The sequence below is a fragment of the Pristiophorus japonicus genome, chromosome 12, assembly GCF_044704955.1.
Source record: "Pristiophorus japonicus isolate sPriJap1 chromosome 12, sPriJap1.hap1, whole genome shotgun sequence".
Lineage (NCBI taxonomy): Eukaryota > Metazoa > Chordata > Chondrichthyes > Pristiophoridae > Pristiophorus > Pristiophorus japonicus.
The window spans coordinates 187,058,623-187,081,538 of record NC_091988.1 but is presented as its reverse complement, the minus strand read 5'-3'; the positions used below and the strand labels follow the sequence as shown (position 1 = coordinate 187,081,538).

At 45.0% G+C, this 22,916-nt stretch overlaps 1 protein-coding gene across 1 annotated transcript in view; it reads right to left on the bottom strand.

Annotated features, from left to right (window-relative positions):
* Positions 1 to 22,069, bottom strand: part of LOC139277597 (E3 ubiquitin-protein ligase Itchy-like) — a 112,971-nt gene extending 90,902 nt beyond the window's left edge. Inside the window, exon 1 of the mRNA XM_070896274.1 lies at positions 21,982 to 22,069. The gene's annotated coding sequence lies outside the window, so the exon portion shown is untranslated. The remainder of the gene's footprint in view (positions 1 to 21,981) is intronic.
* Between the last annotated feature and the right edge of the window lie 847 nt (positions 22,070 to 22,916).

Here is a 22,916-nt window from a genome sequence, read left to right as displayed (position 1 = left end):
GATCAGTTCACCCGATAGGTTGAGGCATTTCCCACCCAGGACTGCGGGGCCGCCACCGTAGCACATATTCTCGCCTTTGACATAATCCCACGCTGGGGAGTATCCCTTCAAATTGATTCAGATCAAGGTACACACTTCACAGGACAAATCACGAAGTGGGCGTGTGGTTTATTGGGAATCCGACAACGGTTCCATATCTCATACCAGCCCCAGAGTTCAGGGATGATGGAACGAATGAACCGCACCCTTAAGACCACGATCGCTAAGGTCATAACTGAGACAGGGAAGGAATGGGTGGATGTCCTATCCTGCATATTAATGAGACTCAGAGCCATCCCCAATCGAACGACAGGTCTGACGCCCTTCGAACTAATGACAGGGAGGGCCATGAAACGCCCTGAAATTATTAGTGGGTGGGGAGGACATGGAACCCTTGCGAGACTGGATTAAACAATATGTAAAACAATTAGATTCACGGCTAAAAGAATTACGACGAGAAGTGAGGGATCAACAGACCATATGAGACCTAGAGACTCAAGACCAAGGGAAGGCCGACCCACACCTTCAACAGATAGGTGACAAGGATTTAGTATGAGTCACCCCTGAACAAACAGGATTTGCCGCGAAATAGACCGGACCTTACGACATCATTCTGACTAGCGACACATGTGCATGTGTCGATATGAAAGGAAAGGGCCGGTGGAAACATTGGTCCTACTAAAAATATATAATCAAGGGGACAATGGCTGAACCAGAAGTAGTACCCATCAGGGAGGCCGCCTGGTATGCCATGAAATATCAGGAGTGGCGAAGCACATTAAAGGATGGGATGTTTGGAGGAATGATGGTGGCATTGGTGTTGATTGGAGTTTGGATAATATTTAGATGGGTCATCGTGCAGGCTCGAGCACAGCAGGCTCAAATGCAAAACCGACAGCAGCCCAGACAGGGACATGAAGTGATAGAGATGGTACGACTATAAAGAATATGGAGAACCTAACCCTTGCCTCCGATTCCACAGAGTGACCGCGACACAAGTAGACCAGAACCTAACATCTGGCAACGACCAGGCTATCTGTTTAAAATTTGCAGATAAGACACCCACCGAGGTGGCACAGCAGCGGCTACTTCAGCTCTGGAGACTCATGATACTGGGAACCTTGAGGCCCACGCAAGCACTGGATGACACAGACGGACGACAACACACGCAGGAAGTACACAGCTACATGAACTATTGGGCTCGGTTTAATTTAACTGACAGATTATGCATCCCAGCAGCCAAGGACTGGAGCAAGGACAGAACTTATTTTAACGCATGGCTGCAAGTACACTCAAACAAGGACAAAGTATGCGTGCAATGCTCCACGGGTACCAGGGTCAGCTGCCTCGGGAGAAGGGAGGCCAGAGGGCGCAATAAATGTACTTTTGGAATAATTTGTGCACCCCTTTGCCAAGCCCCAACCAACGATTACCTACCGAAAGGGGGTGGTGGGGTGTGCGGGTATGAGGTGGTGGTAGGGGCAGCCGCCGTATCTTTGTATGTATGCTTTTCGCCTTCCCCGACGCCGCGCCTCATAATAACCTCCACACAGCCTGAAAAATTGCCATGTCCCACAACTACTAAGGGACCGGAAAATGGGATCGTACTGTTCAACGGAGGTGAATTATTATATGATAATGTTAAGCATGAAATTGTTCGTGTTCTGATCAATATCTCAGGGATACAAATGCTGGAATATTGTACGGAACAGGCAAGGTATTGAGTAAAGTTGTAATGCAGCAGGCTGCCGATGCCATGGGTGCCAGTAGATTCCGAGGACAGGAGCCAGTTCACAGGACTAAGAGGGGAATAGTTAATGGTGCTACTACCGGTTTTAATACCGGAACCTCCATAGTAAACTCGCTGGATATACAAGGGCTAAACGAAAAGGTGGAGCAACTTAAGGGGGTGATGAAAGGATTATTAGAACGGGCAAGGCAGAATCAGGAAGATCAAGCTAAACTAGGAAGTGAGGGCGCAGAAATCCAACTGGATGGAATTTCAGTCCTAGAAGCTCATGTCAAAACAATTAATCGCCTTATCGACAGAGAAGGAAGGCGCTGGAAAGCTCACACAGGGACAACTGTGTCACACTTATGGTTTATGGATGGTGGGACAGATACGACACAACCTTGATCAGATCCAAAGGGGGGAGATGCCAGACTGGATTGACAGCCCACATCTGGCTCAATTGGCCAAACAGAAGGGGACATTGGATAATTGTTCTCTGAAGGGACTAACCAGAGTATACCCAGTGATCCCAGACTCGCAAATGGGCAAAGCAGCTAGAGTGGGAATAGTCCTGATGATCCCCATAGTCACACAAGACTCGGGGTCGTTTCCCCTTTATCAACTGGAAAATATTGGTGTCATACGGGAAAACACCTCCCTCCATTACTATCTGTCCGCAGAGACAACACACTCTATGGGATCTCCCTAACGGGATGCAAGCAGAGGGGTGACATCACAATGTGCCCTCACCTGGTGGGACAAGGAGAACTAGACGAGTGTGGGTTCAACCGAACCGACGGATGCATATTAGAAATAGTACCTGCCCCCACACGCTTTGCCAGAGCAAGTTACGGAGGCAAAGGGAAGTACTGTGTCTCTACCACGGAACGCTCTTATCAATACAATGGCCTACAATGCCAGATCCCACAGCCAAACTTTTGCTTTACGCCTCTACGACCTGTTACTATTGGACGAGCCCACATTATCCGCGTTAGACGCCGAGGTAGCGAAATCATTAACTTCACCGATCAGCTCCACCATCACCTGCAGGATTATGATGAGCCAGAGCAGGCCCCTATCCCACATTTAGCCGAGGTACTAAGGAAACTAAGACTCAGTGAGCCAGTCTGTCAAGCTTTACCACCAATCACAGACAAAGATTGAAATACTGGAAAAGGATACCGATACAGAGTTACAAAATCAGAGTTGGTGGAGGAGGGTTTGGGACTGGGGGATGAATGTAACATCCACCCCTGGATTCGAATAATATCGCACATACTGGTCAGGGTACAGCTGGCCTTGGCACTAACATAAGGTGTTATGGCCTGTCGATCCTGCAGGCATTATGAATGACAAAGGAGAATCAGAACCAGAGCTCAAGTAAATAAGGAGATCTGTCTAGCAGAGGGCCAGGGGAATTTGAACTATATCAATTTGATCTAAGCAACTGGAACTCCCGAAACCACGTGACTGGCCAGCACGTTGAGACAGGGAGTACCGGGAGGTACATAAAAACATAAATGGGGAAACAAATTATAACAAATTTTGTCGGTTAAAGAGGACAAGAACTAGTCCCTTACCGAAAGGGGAGACTGTTGTAGAGCGCTTCCAAAGGCAAAGGCACACAGGGTATGTGTGTGTGTGTGTGTGTGTGTGTGTGTGTGTGTATATATATATATATATATAGATAATGGCTGCCAAAGATTCTGCAAAGCATTAGGGGAACTTAGCTAGCCAACTTGACTACATTCCTAGTTAACTGATGTAACTGCATTTCCTCACAGAAACACTCAAAAGGGCGCGCTCAGCAGAATGTCTCTAATCAGCAACCCCCAGACAAGACGTCCTGGTAGAATACTGAACAATGGGATTCCTGTAACTGTTCTACTGAATAATGGGATTCTGTAACTGTTTTAAGGAGGTTAGGCGTAAACAGAACCCAAGGAGAGTAGATAAGGGGGTCTGGAGAACATCACAAGACCATGAGTAAGCCCCTAGCTAAACATGGTGATCCCACAGTCCCCTGCTGCTTGGGGGCTAATTCCATTGGCCCAAAGAAACCGATATGTAATCTATACCCGTTATGATTGGATTGTGTCCAGCCAAAATGGGGTGAGTAACTGTAGCAAACTGTTGCAAAACATTCAAGTATCGATTAATTTCTTTGTTCAGTGGAGAAGAGTGCCTGGAGTTACCCAGAGGCTTTCTCCCCGCCGGCGGAAATAAAACCATTTTGACATTTGGAACCGACCCGAGTGACGTGTGATTCTTCCAGGATTCATTCGCGCTAATAGCAATGTTATTTGTAGGATGATAGTCAGTGTCTAATAAAGGTGGAGTAATTGTAATATTGGGCTCACATCCTGAAGTTTTTGTTCCATTACTAACCTCAATACTATCTTGATCATCTAACAAAATGCAGCTGTGTTATTCAGCAAACTCAGTGGTATCCCAAAAACTGCTGGGTGTTACTGTTGCTCCTTGCTCAAGAAACGACGCACATTTTACCACAAATTACCGACACTGTGGCTCCTCCATTACCTGTTTCTATCTGGGATGTACAGGGACTAAATTGGATGCTGAATCGTTGAGTATATTCAAGGCAGAGATCGATAGATTTTTGGACTCAAGCGGAATCAAGGGATATGGAGATCGGGCGGGAAAATGGGAGTTCAGGTCGAAAATCAGCCGTGATCTTACTGAATGGCGGAGCAGGCTTGAGGGGCCGAATGGGCTACTCCTGCTCCTAATTCTTATGTTCTAAATGTATTCATGTTCCAGTACTTTGTGCACAGCTGTTCCAACTCCAGCACAGCATAAATAAATGGGCCAGCTTTACCAGGGAAGTAAAACTGAAAATTTAGGAGCCAATATCAATAGGTGGCTCTGCATTATAATTTGGCAACCCCCTCTCCTCTCTCTCCCCTGCCTGTCTCCAAACTTCCCTTCAAAACGAGGGTTTTCTGCAATTTACTACTACAAAACTCAAATGCAGCCATCCATTTGTAAATAGTTCCAAAATGAAAAGCAGTGCCTTGGTGGCTGAATGGGTGAATCCAATACTTGATGTGGTACAAGAGCCACACAGACCAGCAAGATCATGGTTTTGATCCAAAGTCTGTGTTGTTAGCTGACTTCTGTCTTTATGGCGATAGAATTAGTACAGGGAGCTTCCATGCCCCAAAGTCAAAGAATAATTCGCTGAGGTTCCCACTTTTGAGCGTCTCTGGGTGGGCATCAGGTAGGAGCTCAGTACCTGAAGCTCCCCACAGTCAGACAACCTGCCAACAGTCAGGAGGTAGACAGAATCATTAAGGATAGCCATTTGGGCAATGTACCAGAAGCCTGTGTTTCCATAGTTAAGTACAGGTAGCAGTCAAATGTCATCAGGACAAGCGAATGAGGGATAAAGAGCAACAGTAATCCACAGATGTATGATTACATATACAGTTATATCCTGACTATGTTGTAACTGTCATAACCTTTTCACCTGAGCAACAACACATTTAGCCAACACCATGTATCAGGAATTCTGATTGCACAATCGGACAGCTCAATTTACGGCTGAACAGAAACTACCGTACAGATATTAAATTTAATTGCCAGGTTACCTCCACAAGGATCTAGAGAAAACACAGTGGAATAATAAACAGCACATTTGCAGCTGTTTTCCATATAGCGCATTGTTCCATCAACATCAAAATTGCTGGGACATTTATCCTGAAGCGATTGAGGATGAATCAGCACAGGAAGTGAAGCTAGTGAGGCAGTTATTTTCCCAAACGGTAGCTGCCACAGTTTTCTAAAATTACTTAGTAGAATTACCACATAGCAGGATCAAAATCTGATCGAAATCCCCAGCCCTGAGGCACAGCATTACTGCAGTTCTCAGGTGCTCCAATGTGCCATATCAGAGCAGCAGGCACAGGATTCAAATTCTCACTTCCCTATTTACTGAGTTCCCAATCTTGACCATGCCACCAGGGGCAATTAAGTAGAGATCAGCCAAATTACTCGGTGCAGTTCTCTTGAACCCATCAGTTTTAGGTAAACCAATATTGGCACTGGACTGACAGCATGCTTTCAGTTAGAGAATAATGTCCCAGAATTAACTCGAGGGTAAAAATAAGCATTCCCTCCAAACAGCGCAAAGCATCAGTTCTACAAAAGAGGAAATGAACACTGGCATCACAACAAAAACAAGTTATACATAGGCATGTGTTTGTCAGAGGTAATTTGTAAGCTATTTGTAAGAGCACTGTGCTGTGACATATTTGAACTCATAAGCATTCACAAACCCGTCTCCATGGTCACTTGAGCACTTCCCCAAATATTGGTCTCGATCACAAGTTCATTTCAAATCCTGCTTCTATGATCCAAGTTCTCGGGCACCCAGCTATCACTTGAATCTGCCTACCTCATCTCAGCGCAACAAGGCTTTTCAGGGGAGGCAAACAATAATGGTAGGACCTTGCGTTGCATCTCTGACCAGAGTCTCCACCACTTGTAGGCCCCAAGTTTCCACATGATTTGCTCCTGATTTTTAGGAGCAACTGGTGGAGAACAGAGTATCTTAGAAATCGCAATTCTCCACATTTAAGTTTTCTGCAGTTCTAGTCATGTAGAACAGTTTCACTTTTGAACAGAATTTTGAAAGTTTCCACAGTGAAAACGTACTCCAAACTAACTTAGAATGGAGCAAGTGAAGATTTTTGTAGGCCTGAAAAAACCTTGTCTACACATTAAAAAATCAGGCGCAGGTTACAAATTAGGCGTCCGGAATGAGGTTGGGGGGGGGGGGGGAAGTCATTAAATTCTATAATAAATCCTTAGTTATACTTATACAAATATTATACAATAATTCCAACCTGAATAAAAATTTATAAGCAAAGAAAAGATTACATAAACCATGTTCCTACCTGTGTGAAAGTGCTTCAGGCAGGGAGATGGCTGCAGGAAGCCTCACAAGTTGAGGCAGCCGTTCCCGACAGCAGGGTGGGGGGAGGCAGTGAGGAGGCAGCCATTCCCGACGGCAGGGGGGGGGGGGGGGGGGGAGAGGAGAGGCAGTGAGGGCCTGACCGGCGGCAGCGGTGGGGAGGCAGGGAATAGGCAGCCGTTCCCGACGGCAGGGGTGGGGGAGAAGGCAGTGAGGGCCCGACCGACGGCAGCGGGGGGGAGGCAGTGAGAAGACTGCAGGAAGCCTCAGAAGTTGAGGCAGCCATTCTCGACGGCGGGGGGGAGGGGTGGAGGCCCCCCCCTGCCGTCAGTCGGGCCCGTCGGGAAACGGCTGCCTCAACTTCTGAGGCTTCCTGCAGCCTTCTCACTGCTGCAAGAAGCCTCAGTGCTGATCATGGAAGGGCAATGTGGTTTTATTAAAAAATGTTAAAAATTGAACAGCTGCAAAGAACTACAAAAATGGCCGAGTGCCAATGTTTCCTTCACACTGCGCGTGCGCAAACGCTCCAACGCGCACGGTTGCCAGCACGAAAAAAAAATCATTTAAATGGTACCCGCCCCCTCCGACTTACAAAATCGGCATGAGTGGTAGGCTCCGCCCCCTGGGCGCCGCGCCAAGCTGACATCGAGCTGCAAAGCGCTCGAGAATAGCACGTTTTTTTTCAGCCGCCGTTTTCGGCGCGAAAAACGGGCGTCCAGCTCAGAGGGGTGCCTGTTTTGCCGCGTGTGGAAACTTGGGGCCATAGCGTCCCCATTTGTCCCAGACAGCCGACTATTTCGGGTAAATAGGGCTAACCATTTACCATTACCATAGGCATCAACTACGCGGGCCAACTATTGCAGGTAGTTTAAGCTGCTATAAGAACAGAAAATGCTGGAAATACTCAGCAGGTCAGAGAGAAAGAGTTAATGTTTCAGGTCGATGACCTTTTGTCATTCAAGCAGCTGTTCCCTCTCCATAGCCCTTCAGAATCATCTGAGTTGGATTTATTAGTTTCTAGTCTCACCCACAAGTGGAAACATCTTGTATATGTCTACCCTATCAAACCCCATCATAATCTTGGACCTCCATCAGTTCACACCACTTTCCTAGAGAAACAAGCCCCATTCTGTTCGAAAGCAATATACTGCGGATGCTGGAAATCAGAAATAAGAACAGAAAATGTTGACAGGTCAGGCAGCAATCTGTAGAGAGAGAAACAGAGTTAATGTCTCAGGTTGATGACCTTTCGTCGTTTCAGCAGCCGTTCCCTCTCCATAGACACTTCCTTCAGAATCATCTGCAAGGCAAGAACATTCCTAAATTCCTTTTCGCCACAGTCAACCTCCTCCTCAGGTCTTCTTCCCCATAGATATTAATTGTGACAGACAAGCCCAAGTCTGCAACTACTTTGTCTACTCTCTTTCCAAGTCAAGTCTGCACATCACCTTTCATTTCCAATTTCTCCATGAATTTCGTCCATGAATTCCATCACCTGATCCCGTAACTCTATCCACCGCTTCCAGGTCTTAGGTTAGCTTACATCAGCAACTTATCCCTATCCCCTTGCACCATCCACACCCCTTTCAAAACTACTCTCTCAACCCTCCTAAAAAGGCCCACGTGAGCTGTCATACTGCTCTTCCTCTCCCCAAATTAGTCATCACCATAAAATTCTGCATTCAGGGTTAAGGTTAACCCCAACTACCTTTTGGTTTCTTCAATCCAACTTACAACCCATCTGCAATATTGAGACTGCCCTAGTCAAAATCAGCTGTGATGCCTAATGTGACTGTGATTGCAGCATGTTGCCCCATCTTGATCTCTCTGTTGCCATCAACCACTCCATCCTCCTGCACTGCCTCTACACCATGGTCTGTCTTCACAACAGTTATTCCGATTCGTCTCAATGCAATCACTATATTTCCTCCTATGCCTGCACTGCCATCTGTGTAAACCTACGTCTCCATCCTTGCTCTCATCATCTACATGTTACCTCCCAGCAGCACCAGCGAGAGCACAGGGTCAGCAACCAAACTCATTTTACTTCACCAATCAATTTAGTGGCTGTTGTCTCCTTTGAGGTCTGTCTGACATTAAGTTGTGGATTTGCCCAACCTTATTTCGGCACGACAGAACAATCCTCTTTGGTTCAGACTACCACCTACAGGGCTGTGTCATAACTCGTCAGCCTCCCAGACTGCATGCTCAGGTTGAACCAGACAGTCCTACCTCTCTCTTGCTGCCAAAATCTTAATCCAGCCATCCACTACTCAAGATTGATTTCTCAAATATTATGTACAACTTCTCTAGTCTTCAGACACCAGTTAATCCAGAACTCTGCTGCTCATGTTCTCTCCCACACTGAATGACATGCACAGGCACCTATATCCTTGCTGCCCTCCAGTGCAATTTCAAGGTTTTCACCTTCAATTCCATCCACGGTCTTGCTCCAACTTGCTTCAGCAATCTTTCCCAGGCCCACATCCTCCGCTCCTCTGACTCCATATTACAGCTTGGCCCAGCTCTCTGCTCCATCAGAGGCTCACCTTTTAGCAATTATGCCTTCATACTTGTAATGCTTTTCCAAAACGAGCTCCACTTCAAAAAGCTTAACCTTCCTTTTTATTTGACAAGCTTGACAGGGTAGATGCTGAAAGAATGTTTCACCTCGTGGGAGAATCTAGAACTAGTTTCAGAATAAGGGGTCGGCCATGGGTGAAGATGAGGAGGAATTTCTTCTTTCAGTGGGTCGTAAATCTTTGGAATTCTCTACCCCAGAGAGTTGTGGAGGCTGGGTTATTGAATATATTCAAGGCGGAGATACAGGTTTTTGAACTTCAGGGGAGTTAAGGGTTATGGTGAACAGGCAGGAAAGTGGAGCTGAGGCCAAGATCAGATCAGCCATGATCTTATTGAATGGCAGAGCAGGCTCGAAGGGCCAAATGGCCTACTCCTGTTCCTATTTCTTACGTCCTTATGTTTACCCACACCCTCCACAATCCTTACGTGTCTCCTGCTTGGGGTTCTCTTCTCCCCCTCCTAATGTGCTAACATTCTTTTGCATGAGGGCCATTGCATAAATGCAACTTATTGGACAAGAGTTCCAGAATCATTTTATCCATTCAATTCTACATTTTGCTGAAACTTTAAAGCCATGAGCACAAACTTACCCTGTAACAAATAAAATATATTATCGTAACAATAGTCTCTGCAGTATGAACACATTTTCTTTGGCATATGAAGAACTGGATTCTAACAATAAACCATTAGCTCTGGCCTGAGTCAAAGCTAAACTATCAAGCCGTTTCGATTTCCTACAATTGCCACATCACAAGTAATTAAGCTTCACTCTTATTGTCAAGCGGAAGTTTACAACGTTCTGACGTCAACAGAATTTTTCTTGGAACCCAGATTCTTAATAGGTGAGTCATAAACCGCGAAACATTATAGAAATACTCCCATTAGAACAGGTCTTTCAATACTCTCAATAGCAATTTTTTTAAGGCTCCCTTAGTGCTATACACAGAAGTAGAAATAAAATGGAATCACACCCCATGAATCATTGCCTTTTGAGAAAAACAAAAGAAAACTGGGGAAGAAAGCAAATTCTTGAAATAAGATCCAGCAACATCTGATTTTATAGGTAATTTTAAAAAGAATTGCATTATTTCACGCCTTTCATAACTTCCAACAGTGCTTTACAGCCAATGAAGTACTCTTTTTGAAGTAATGTAGCACTGTTGTAATGTAGGAAACACAGCAGCTAATTTGTACACAGCAAGCTTCCAAAAAACAGTAATTGTGATAATGAGCAGATAATCTGTTTTAGAAATGTTGGTTGAGGGATAAATATTGGCCAGGACGTTTTGTGAAGTATTTATTTTCAACGCCCGTTATTTTAGATCCTGCTTTCCAAAATGACTGCCCTTAATACAGACTTTAGAGCCACATTTCATCTGGGAATCTTTAGAAGACAGTCAATAGCTACAGGTTGAAGACTTTACTTACTCAGGTCGTTAGGTGGTCTTTCTGTACAGATAGTCCAAGACTGGTTAATATACCTGGGCTACATTGTACAGCCCAGACAGGAGCTATGCGATATAATTTTACCCAGAATACTCATTCTCCATATAAGGAGATGAAGTCTGCAATGTAAACACATTTTCCACAGATATTTTCAATTTTTCAACTGTGGAGAAACCTAGTGTATTCCACAAACATTGCCATGACAACTCCGCAACCTACAACACAGAGGTAACATCCTCACATGTGCTAAGTACATGCAAAATTCAAACACTTTATACATCTATGCCAACATCATCTTTGATATGCAAGAAGCAATTTGATCAGGATAACCATCTTCTGCATTATTCTAAAATAGTTTCCTATTTGCATTTCACACGTCTGATGGCAACACAATCTTGATTTGTAATCGTGTACAACCAGAAACCGATCAGGAAGCCACATTTGTCTACGGTATAGTGTATATCCAAGGGTGCAATGTAGTGACGCTGAGCAGCTATGGCACCTTCCTGCAGAGGAGAGAAAATCAGTGGCCGAGTGCTTATTGGGGCTAGCTACTCTGGCACAATCTGCCCACATCCTCAGCCACAGAGGTCAAGATCATGTCGGCTACAGATGGGAGATAATGTGCATGGAAAATTGCATGAATATTTGATATAAAGTTTATGGAATTCTCTTCCCCAGAGAGCTGGATCATTGAATATATTTAAGGTGGAGATAGACAGATTTTTGAAAGATAAGGGAGTGAAGGGTTATGAAGAGTGGGCAGAGAAGTGGAGCCGAGCCCAAGATCAGATCAGCCATGATCTTATTAAATGGCGGAGCAGACTCGAGGGTCCAAGTGGCCTACTCCTGCTCCTATTTCTTAAGGCCAGACTCGACATTTTAAATACACCCACAGGTGAAGCAAGAAGTGATATTGTAGAAGAGAAAAAAGATAAAAGCAGCACAACAGCCCAATAGCAAACAGAAAGAGCTGACTCTGAAAGGGAAATTCATTTGGAGGAGCACACTTATTTACGCAATTCAACACCCAAAGTTCGCAATCGACTCTTCTAAGCAATTTACATTAAATAAAAATGATACAAAGCAAAATGCTAAACAATTTCACAGCAGTTGCTATCTCACTCCAGTCACATTAGACATTGTTACATGCTGCATCTGTGGTGTCACAGGATCACAATTTGAATAATGTGCACCTGAAGCAAGTATTCATTTTTACCCCATGTGTATTAAATGATGGAAGTATGTCAGTCAGTTGAATGCAGCCCTGGAAGACTGCACACTCTGCTCTCCATCATAGCAATTTTGGTACACTTGTTGGGCATTCAGCTTGCCTGCAAGAGCTAACGACGTTAATCTCATTTCTCCGCCTTCCCACCCCTATTCCCGAAAGAAGAGTTGACAAGCTCCCCGCTGGAGTGGAACTAAACTACAGAACCAGTGGGAAGCTGTTCAACCTTCGTCATCTCCAGGCCAGGTCCAAGACCACCCCAACCTCTGTCGTTGAGCTACAGTACGCGGACGACGCCTGCGTCTGTGCACACATAGAGGCTGAACTCCAGGACGTAGTCAACGTATTTACTGAGGCGTATGAAAGTATGGGCCTTACGCTAAACACCAGTAAGACAAAGGTCCTCCACCAACCTGTCCTCGCCGCACAGCACTGCCCCCCAGATATCAAGATCCACGGCACGGCCCTGGACAACGTGGACCACTTCCCTTATCTCGGGAGCCTCCCATCAACAAGAGCAGGCATTGACGAGATCCAACACCACCTCCAGTGCGCCAGTGCAGCCTGAGGAAAAGAGTGTTTGAAGACCAGGCCCTCAAAACTGTCACCAAACTCATGGTCGACAGGGCCGTAGTAATACCCGCCCTCCTGTATGGCTCAGAGACGTGGACCATGTACAGTAGACATCTCAATCGCTGGAGAAATAACAACGATGTCTCCGCAAGATCCTACAAATCCCCTGGGAGGACAGACGCACCAATATTAGCGTCCTCGTCCTGGCCAACATCCCCAGAATTGAAGCACTGACTATACTTGATCAGCTCCGCTGGGCAGGCCACATAGTTCGCACGCCAGACACGAGACTCCCAAAGCCAGCGCTCTACTCCGAACTCATCCGTGGCAAACGAGCCAACGGTGGGCAGAGGAAACGTTACAAGGACACCCTCAAAGCCTCCCTGATAAAGTGCGACATCCCCACCGGCACCTGGGGGTCCCTGGCCACAGACCGCCCTAAGTGGAGGAAGTGCATCCGGGAGGGCTCCGAGCTCCTCGAGTCTTGTCGTCGAGAGCATGCAGAAACCAAGCACAGGCAGCGGAAGGAGCGTGCGGCAAACCAGACTCCCTGCCCATCTTTCCTTCAACCACTGTCTGTCCCACCTGTGACAGAGACTGTGGTTCTCGTATTGGACTGTACAGCCACCTAAGAACTCATGCTAAGAGTGGAAGCAAGTCTTCCTCGATTCCGAGGGGCTGCCTGTGATAATGATGAATCTCATTTCTCTGCCTTCCCACCCCTATTCCCTGTAGAAGAGTGTAAATGTTAAAACTAATGAAAGATAAAAAGTTTTGCGCAAATATGTATTAATTACCTCACACATTCAAGTGTGCATGAGTGATGGGAGAGGGGGAGAAAAATAAACTATCTTTCCTCATTATAAACTGAACAAGAGGTTAGAGGGATCCTCAAGGATATTACTGCATTTAAAATCAAATACCATACCTATATTTTGCACTTTGTATCGAATTTCCACCCTTCCCTCACCTTCACATGGTCCATCTTTGACTCGTTCCTTGCTCAACTTCTGTCTCCATTTCTGGGGATAGTCTATGGTCAAACATTCACCATAAGCTCACTGACTCCCACAGCTACCTGGACTACACTTCCTCCCACCCGCATCCTGTAAGGATTCTCTTCCATTCTCCCAGTTTCTCCGTCGCATCTGCTCTGACGATGCCACCTTCCACACTAGAGCCGCTGGTATGTCTTCTTTTTTCCTCAACGGAGGATTCCCCCCCACCGTGGTTAACATGGCCCTCGACCATGTCCGTTCTATTTCCCGCACTTCTGCTCTCACCCCTTCCCCTCCCTTCCAGAACTACGGCAGGGTTCCCCTTGTTCTCACCTTTCACCCCAGCAGCCTCCACATTCAACAAATCATCATCTGCCATCTCCAGTGTGATTCAACCACCAATCATATCTTGCCCTCCCCGCCTCTCTCAGCATTCCGAAGGGACCGCTCCTTCCGTGACACCCTGCAATCACCCCCAGCATTCCCTCCCCTTGGCACCTTCCCATACAAACCTAGGAGATGCAACACCTGCCCTTTTACCTCCTCCCTTCCCACTGTCCAGGGTCCCTAACACTCCTTCCAGGTAAAACAGCGATTTACTTGTAACTTCTTTTTCAATTTAGTAAACTGTATTCGATGTGGTCTTCTCCACATTGGGAAGACCAAACGCAGATTGGGTGACCGCTTTGCAGAACACCTTTGTTCAGTCCGTAAGCATGACCCCGAGCTTTCGGTCGCCCGTCACTTTAATTCACCTCTCCACTCCGACCCTCTCCGTCCCCTTACACTGTTCCAATGAAGCTCAACGCAAGCTCGAGGAACAGCACCTCATCTTCTGTTTAATCACTTTACAGCCTTCTGGAATCAATATCGAGTTCAACAATTTCAGACCCTAACCTCTGCCCATTTTTTTTTTTTTTTTTAAATAGCCCCTTGTTTTTTGCTCTTTCCCACGGCAGCTGGTGATGATTCTACCATTCACACCCCATCTAGACTCATCTTTTTTTTCCTAATTTGTGCCATTACCATCTCATTTTTGCCCATCATCCCTTTTGTCTCTTAATCTCTCCTGCCTTCCACCGTTCCCTTTTGTTCTTTCCTCCCCTCCCCCTTTCACTGCCCCTGCACTTCCTTAAGAATCTGTCACATCTCAAACTTTTCCAGTTCTGACAAAGGGTCACAGAGCCGAAATGTTAACTCTCATTTCTCTCCACAGATGCTGCCTGACCCACTGAGATTTCCAGCATTTTCTGTTTTTATTTCAGATTCCAGCATCCGCAGTATTTTGCTTTTGTACCATACCTAGATAATTGGAGGCCATTTAACTTGCATTTATACAACACCCGTCACATCCTCTAGATGTCCCAAAGCCCTTCACAACTGAAGTGCAGTCACTGTTCTTATATAGTCAAACTTGGCAGCCAAATTAGCACACAGCAAAGTCTCACAAGCAGCAATGTGACGAATGACCAGTTAATCTGTTTTGGTGCTTTTGGTTGAAAAATAAATGCTGACAGTGACACAGGGACAATGGCCTGTTTCAGTGCTATACATTCTATGTCATTCGATACAACACCCTGCTCTTCGTCCAAAAGTGCCATGGGATTTTATGCCCATTTGAACAGTCTGAGATGGTCTTTGTTTAATGTTTAATCTGAAAAATGCCACTTCCAGTATTGCACTGAGGTCTCGGCTTAGATTGTGGACACAAGTCCTGGAGCTACCAGCCAGCACAGACTTTAAAAATTAACCACTTTTTAATTGGATAAATATTTTCTAACTTTTATGGCTATATTTAGAACATTTTACTATAAAGAAACCCCCATACTTTGGGGACAATTTCACAAAACTCAAGTTCGAACTGAATATCCAATAGAGAAAAGGCTAAAGCTGGGAGCAAGTGATGCCGCTTCAGCTCGGAATCCATAGTTACAAAACTTCAACAATGCTAGTTGTCAGCTGATGGCAACCAGCGTTCAATATACATTAACTACATTAAAAAACATAATTTTGATGCAGTCCACAAATTAGATGAGTTCATAACTCCTTTGCATGTGCGTGTTAAGAGTTCCTTAAGCTCAATGTAACAATCAGGCCTGTAATAAAAACAATGCTTTTTCTCATCAGCCCTTCTTCTAAAAGGAGTTCACTATTGGCTTGCATATGGCTCCACAGGCACATGCCCTCCTCTCTAGCAAAGTTCCCATTATCCATGTGTGAGCCTCTACAATGAGTGCTGGTAGGCTATTGCTGTGGGAGGATCACAGCTGAGCTTCGCGGATACCCATGCAAGCACTTGCAGCAGAGAACCCGGAACATGAACCCAGCCAATTTTGGGGGCACTGGACTGCATAACCTCGCCCATTGTCCTGCACAGACTGGACACCACCTTCTCGGACTGCATGGCACAACTACTCTCAGGATAAATTCACTGAGTCATTGGGGGAGCCAGAACAAAGTTCAGGAACAATCCCAAACCATTCAAGGTCAAGAATGCAAAAAAATAAACAAACTCTAAAAGTTGAAGGAATAAAAGCACATGCTTAATGGAAAGGCAAAGATTGGAGTTCAAGAATACATAATTCTCTGAAAGTGCAAGTTAACGTAGATAGAGCCATTAAAAGGCCCATACAATTGAGATTTTATAAATAGGGTACAAGAGTAAAGTCGTCATGATGAATTTATGCAAAACATTTGGTTAGTTCACAAATAAGAGTACTGCGAACAGTTTTGGGATCCCCATTATAGAAAGCATATGAAAGCTATAGAGAGCGTAAAGTAGATTAATCAGAACAATGTGAAGCCTATATTTATATATTTTTAAATTATAATACTGAAAAATGCCATCAAATAAAAGCTGCATAATGACATTCTAGGTCACAAAACATATGCACAACAGAACTATAGTTCATATCACATGGTTTTAACAGCAAGAGGCTGACTCTTTGGCCAAGACACCTGCAAAACAAAACAGAAATGCCCCAGAGAACTGCACCTACAGATAAAAGTACAGTACACATTGAATGTGTTCCATGGATGTTTTTGGAATTAGAAAACATTCATAAACCTGTCAAGTTTGGCATTTGTACTTTGTGATATTATTGAAACTCCTTGACTTCCACAGACTGCAGCTATTAAAAAAAATTACAAATATATCACTCTCAAGGTAGTCGCATATCTCAAGGTTCAGTTGACGTTGGACTGCTTTGAGCTTTGCTCTTAGAGTGCGTGGCAATCTGAACCTCTCAAAAGGTCACTTTTGTTGCTAGATGCCTTTATAGCATATGAACATAAGAACATAAGAATTAGGAACAGGAGTAAGCCATCTAGCCCCTCGAGCCTGCTCTGCCATTCAACAAGATCACGGCTGATCTGGCCGTGGACTCAGCTCCACTTACCCATCCGCTCCCCATAACCCTTAATTCCCTTATTGGTTAAAAATCTATCTATCTGTGACTTGAATACATTCAATGAGCTCGCCTCAACTGCTTCCTTGGGCAGAGAATTCCACAGATTCACAACCCTCTGGGAGAAGAAATTCCTTCTCAACTCGGTTTTAAATTGGCTACCCCATATTTTGAGGCTGTGCGCCCTAGTTCTAGTCTCCCCGACCAGTGGAAACAACCTCTCTGCCTCTATCTTGTCTATCCCTTTCATTATTTTAAATGTTTCTATAAGATCACCCCTCATCCTTCTGAACTCCAACGAGTAAAGACCCAGTCTACTCAATCTATCATCATAAGGTAACCCCCTCATCTCCGGAATCAGCCTAGTGAATTGTCTCTGTACCCACTCCAAGGCTAGTATATCCTTCCTTAAGTAAGGTGACCAAAACTGCACACTACTCCAGGTGCGGCCTCACCAATACCCTGTACAGTTGCAGCAGGACCTCCCTGCTTTTGTACTCCATCTCTCTCGCAATGAAGGCCAACATTCCATTCGCCTTCCTGATTACTTGCTGCACCTGCAAACTAACTTTACCGGAGGGACTGGAGTGCATCGTCACGCCCGGCAACCAAATTTTAATTTGATTTTATGTTTTTTTTAAGTTAATTTGTTTTAATTGCCGGTACTTTTAGCGTCCCCCTCCCCTTTTATAGGGGGCACTTGGAAAAAAAAAATTCGATTCTGTGCCCAAAAAAAAATGGCATTGTAAATATTGGTGTTTCCCCCAGATCGGGGGGCACGGTTTAATGTTTTTCTGTTAACTCCTAAAAGAGTTTCATGCACAAGGACCCCCAGGTCCCTCTGCACCGCAGCATGTTGTAATTTCTCCCCATTCAAATAATATTCCCTTTTACTGTTTTTTTTCCCCCAAGGTGGATGACCTCACATTTTCCGACATTATATTCCATCTGCCAAACCTTAGCCCATTCACTTAACCTATCTAAATCTCTCTGCAGCCTCTCTGTGTCCTCTACACAACCCGCTTTCCCACTAATCTTTGTGTCATCTGCAAATTTTGTTACACTACACTCTGTCCCCTCTTCCAGGTCATCTATGTATATTGTAAACAGTTGTGGTCCCAGCACCGATCCCTGTGGCACACCACTAACCACCGATTTCCAACCCGAAAAGGACCCATTTATCCCGACTCTCTGCTTTCTGTTCGCCAGCCAATTCTCTATCCATGCTAATACATTTCCACTGACCCCGCGTACCTTTATCTTTTGCAGTAACCTTTTGTGTGGCACCTTATCGAATGCCTTTTGAAAATCTAAATACACCACATCCATCGGTACACCTCTATCCACCATGCTTGTTATATCCTCAAAGAATTCCAGTAAATTAGTTAAACATGATTTCCCCTTCATGAATCCATGTTGCGTCTGCTTGATTGCACTATTCCTATCTAGATGTCCCGCTATTTCTTCCTCAATGATATGGCACCAGATACTAAAGAAAAAACAAGTTAAGCCAATACATTTTGAAGTCCAATACGCTTGCTGAGGAATTGGACTAATCATCTCACATTCCTCGCAATGCTACGTAGCCCAAACAAAACCAATACTTGGACGAGCAAAATCTATAATTCCTTCCCTTGGGACTGCCCTTTGACATAGTGGGAAGGCTTGCGTTCTCCTCTGACCCCGAGAGCTATGTTGGGAGGAGTATAACTTGGGGTAGGGTCACTAAAGCCAGATAGGGTAATAAGTAGGAGCCAGTCTTGAGGCAGACCACCAGTCCTCCTGGCAGGTAACTGAGTCAGGACAACGGCCTGTCGACGCAAAAGTGCTTTCTCATTTCAGATAAAATCCAGGAGGCAAAACAAGTCTGTTTCAGTGCGGCAAATATAAACACCAACTGGGGAAAACCACTATTTGCTGGATGGAAGTAAGATAATACTCTGATCAGAGTCAAATATCTTGCTCTGACAGAAAACAGTAGAAGAAATAGGTCACCTCATGTGTCACTAGGCATAGGAGATGATCAAACTAAAGTCCATCGTTCTAGTACTGGGCCTTTTTCACAGCCCTTATAGATGCAAATTGTACAAAATTTTCTCGTAGTAAAGTACTTTTTTACATTCATACACACACACTTATTGATTTCCACACAGAATATAGATACAGATTTTCATAGACTAGATATACTGATTAAATTCCATTAACAAAACTTCATAGCTGTACAGTAATGTATTTGCTTCACAGGTTTTTTGCTTAAGAATTCATAGCAACAAGAAATAATTGGTTTATTAACAAAGGTTTAACAATCACACTACAATAGCCAACCTTAGACATTGGATATCACCAGAGTTGCATGAATTTGTTGCAGCCTTAAGAAAACAAGATACTTTATCCCTCTGCACATTAATGCAAAAGCTATTTTCTAAATATAAAAGCATTGTGTCTACTTGGATGCACTGTTAACACTGCAGCAGTCCGATGCAAGTTGTGGGATCATGGTCTCTACCCAGATATGAAGGTCACGCGAGTTTAACAATCCAACAGCTGAATTAGAAAATACAGTCTTGTATCTAACTAAAAATTCAAGAGCCAATGAATAATTATCGAGTCAGTTTGAACAAACAGTACCAATACAATTAAGCCTTCTGTGTTACAGATGAGATGCTACTCAGTAGCCCTGTTTACATGTTCAGTTGGATATAAAAGATCCCAAGGCACTATTCAAAAACAGTAGGAGAGTTCCCCCAGTGTCTTAGCCAACAGTCATCCCTCAAAATGACGCCACTAAAACAAATCACCTTATTTATCGCATTTGCTATTTGTGGGACCGTGCAATTGACTGCTGCATTTGCCTATAAGCCAATGACTACATTTCAAAAGGCATTCAGTGGCTATGGAACATTTTGAGACATCTTGAGGACGTGAATGTTGCTATATGAATGCAAGTTTTCTCTTTCCTACTGTAAAGGTAAACTAAATTAGAATAGTAAATACATGTTGACCTCTAGCTGCTAGCCTAAAGCAAAAATAGGAAACTTGTACTAAGTGGGTTCATTCTGTGTAAGGTCAGCACCTTTCGGCAGCAATTGTGTTTCCAGTAAAATGTAAGCATATCAAACTTGTATCGTAGCATCAGTTTGCCACAACAACTTGCATTTATATCACACCTTTAGAGTAAAACTTCCCACAGTACCTCACATGAACAATCAGATAAAAATGTACATTACTGGACTACCGTACATAGTAAAGCACTTGGATTAGTACCAAAGATTTCATCTCTGATTCCCTTTACTGTCCAAGATCAGAGATTTCCCACAACTCTCAAAGACCATTAAACAACCCACCAGATTGTTTGAAGCCCCTCCAACATTGAACTTTGCACCTTAACTTTTTCAATAAAACTGGGAGAACTTGAAACAACTATCTGCTTAGAAACATAGAAACATAGAAAATAGGTGCAGGAGCAGGCCATTCAGCCCTTCTAGCCTGCACCGCCATTCAATGAGTTCATGGCTGAACATGAAACTTCAGTACCCCCTTCCTGCTTTCTCGCCATAACCCTTGATCCCCCGAGTAGTAAGGACTTCATCTAACTCCCTTTTGAATATATTTAGTGAATTGGCCTCAACTACTTTCTGTGGTAGAGAATTCCACAGGTTCACCACTCTCTGGGTGAAGAAGTTTCTCCTCATCTCGGTCCTAAATGGCTTACCCCTTATCCTCAGACTGTGACCCCTGGTTCTGGACCTCCCCAACATTGGGAACATTCTTTCTGCATCTAACCTGTCTAAACCCGTCAGAATTTTAAACGTTTCTATGAGGTCCCCTCTCATTCTTCTGAACTCCAGTGAATACAAGCCCAATTGATCCAATCTTTCTTGATAGGTCAGTCCCGCCATCCCGGGACTGTCAAAAGAAAATGTTTGGGGGAGGAGAGAGAACAGTCTAGGAAATGTGATGTGGATCATGTCCTTATAAACACGAGATTGAAGGCTGGGAACATCCTTCTAAAAATCTAGCACAACAATCTAGGCTGACACTCCAGTGCAGTGCTGTCGAAGGTGCCGTCTTTCGGGTGAGACATTAAACCGAGGTCCCATCTGTCCTCTCAGGTGGACGTAAAAGATCGCATGGCGCTATTTTGAAGAGCAGGGGAATTATCCCGTGTCCTGGCCAATATTTATCGCTCAATCAACATCACTAAAACAGATTATCTGACCATTATCACATTGCTGTTTGTGGGACTTTGCTATGCAAAAATTAGCTGCCACGTTCCCTACATAACAGTGACTACTCTTCAAAAAAGTACTTTGTTGGTTGTAAAGCACTTTGGGACATCCTGAGGTTGTGAAAGGCGCTGTATAAATGCAAGTCTTTCTTTCGTTCCCACAAATCTCAAAAACACCATTCAACAATGCACCAGATTGTTTAAAGGCCCTCTGGCATTGAACTTTGGACCTTAACCTTTTCAATGAAACTGGGGGAACTTGAAACAACTACCTGCTTAAAACGGTCATAAGCAAATGTTTGGGGACGGAGAGGAGGTTGGGGAGTAAACAGTCTGGGGAATATGATGTGAATCGTGCCCTTATAAGTGCGCAAATTGGCTGCTGCGTTTCCCTACATCACAACAGCGACTCCACTTCACAAAAAAACTACTTTGGGAGGTCCCGCATTTTTTGAAATTGCAAGAAATGCAAGTTCTCTATTTTTAAAAAAAGGTCTTAAAAGTTTCTGTGGACCCGATCTGAAACTTTCCCACATTTATTTAATGGGTATGTGTGCGTGTGTATGTAATTATATAATTGTAAAAACAGAAAGTCCAACATCATGTCACCAGAAGTTGTTAGAAACCTTGAAATGCACAGTGTGCCGCCCCAGCAGAGAGAGAGTGAGCTGAGGCCGGGAGAGGAGAGGACAGCTCTCACCCCGCCATTAGACGGCCAGCCCTGCTAACAGGTCCAACCGCCTCCCCCACAAATAATCACCTCATAAATCGTGTGAGAGAGGCGGCGGCAGAAAAAGAAATGCAATACCTGAGATTTGAGCGCAGATGAAACTTTCACTGACGGGAGCGGAGCCGCTCAGCTTTTGTTTTGAAGAAGGGCGAGGATGTCGCTCACAGCAACCTAGCTTCCACCTCCGCCGCCGCCATCTTGCAGCGCCCGTTCACGTGACTTTCTCTCTCTTTCCTCCCCCCCCTCCCGAAACAACCCAATCCCGCCCCCGCCCCCGCTCTCGCGCCTTCCCCGCCTCGCTATTGGTCGCCCGACGTCATGGAAACTGACTGTCTCTCGGCGGCGCGCCTATTGGTTCGCACGCACGTCAATCAAGGTGCAGAGACGCTGCGCGGCCAGAGGTGGCGCCTTGTCTGTTCTCACAGCTGTTGACACCTGGTGAGCAAGTTTGTGTGTCTTACCCACCACCTCTTCCCAACTCTTCTTCATCAGGCAGAAGGTTGTGGGTTCAGGTCCCACTCCAGAGACTTGAGCACATTATAAATCTAGGCTGACACTCCAAGTGCAATGCTGAGGGAGCATCATCATCATAGGCAGTCCCTCGAATCGAGGAAGACTTGCTTCCACTCCCAAAGTGAGTTCTTTGATGGCTGAACAGTCCGATAAGAGAGCCACAGACCCTGTTGCAGGTGGGACAGACATTCGTCGAGGAAAGGAGTCGGCGGGGCTGGTTTGCCGCGCGCTCCTTCCCCTGCCTGTGCTTGGCCTCTTCATGCTCTTTGCGTTGAGACTCGAAGAGCTCAACGCCGTCCCGGATGCACTTTCTCCACCTCAGGCAGTTTTCGGCCAGGGTCTCCCAGATGTCAGTGATGATATCACACTTTACCAGGGAGGCTTTGAGGGTGTCCTTGTAACGTTTCCACTGTCCTCCTTTGGCTCGTTTACTATGAAGGAGCTCCGCATAAAGCATTTGCTTAGGGAGTCTCGTATCTGGCATGCAAACTATGTGGCCT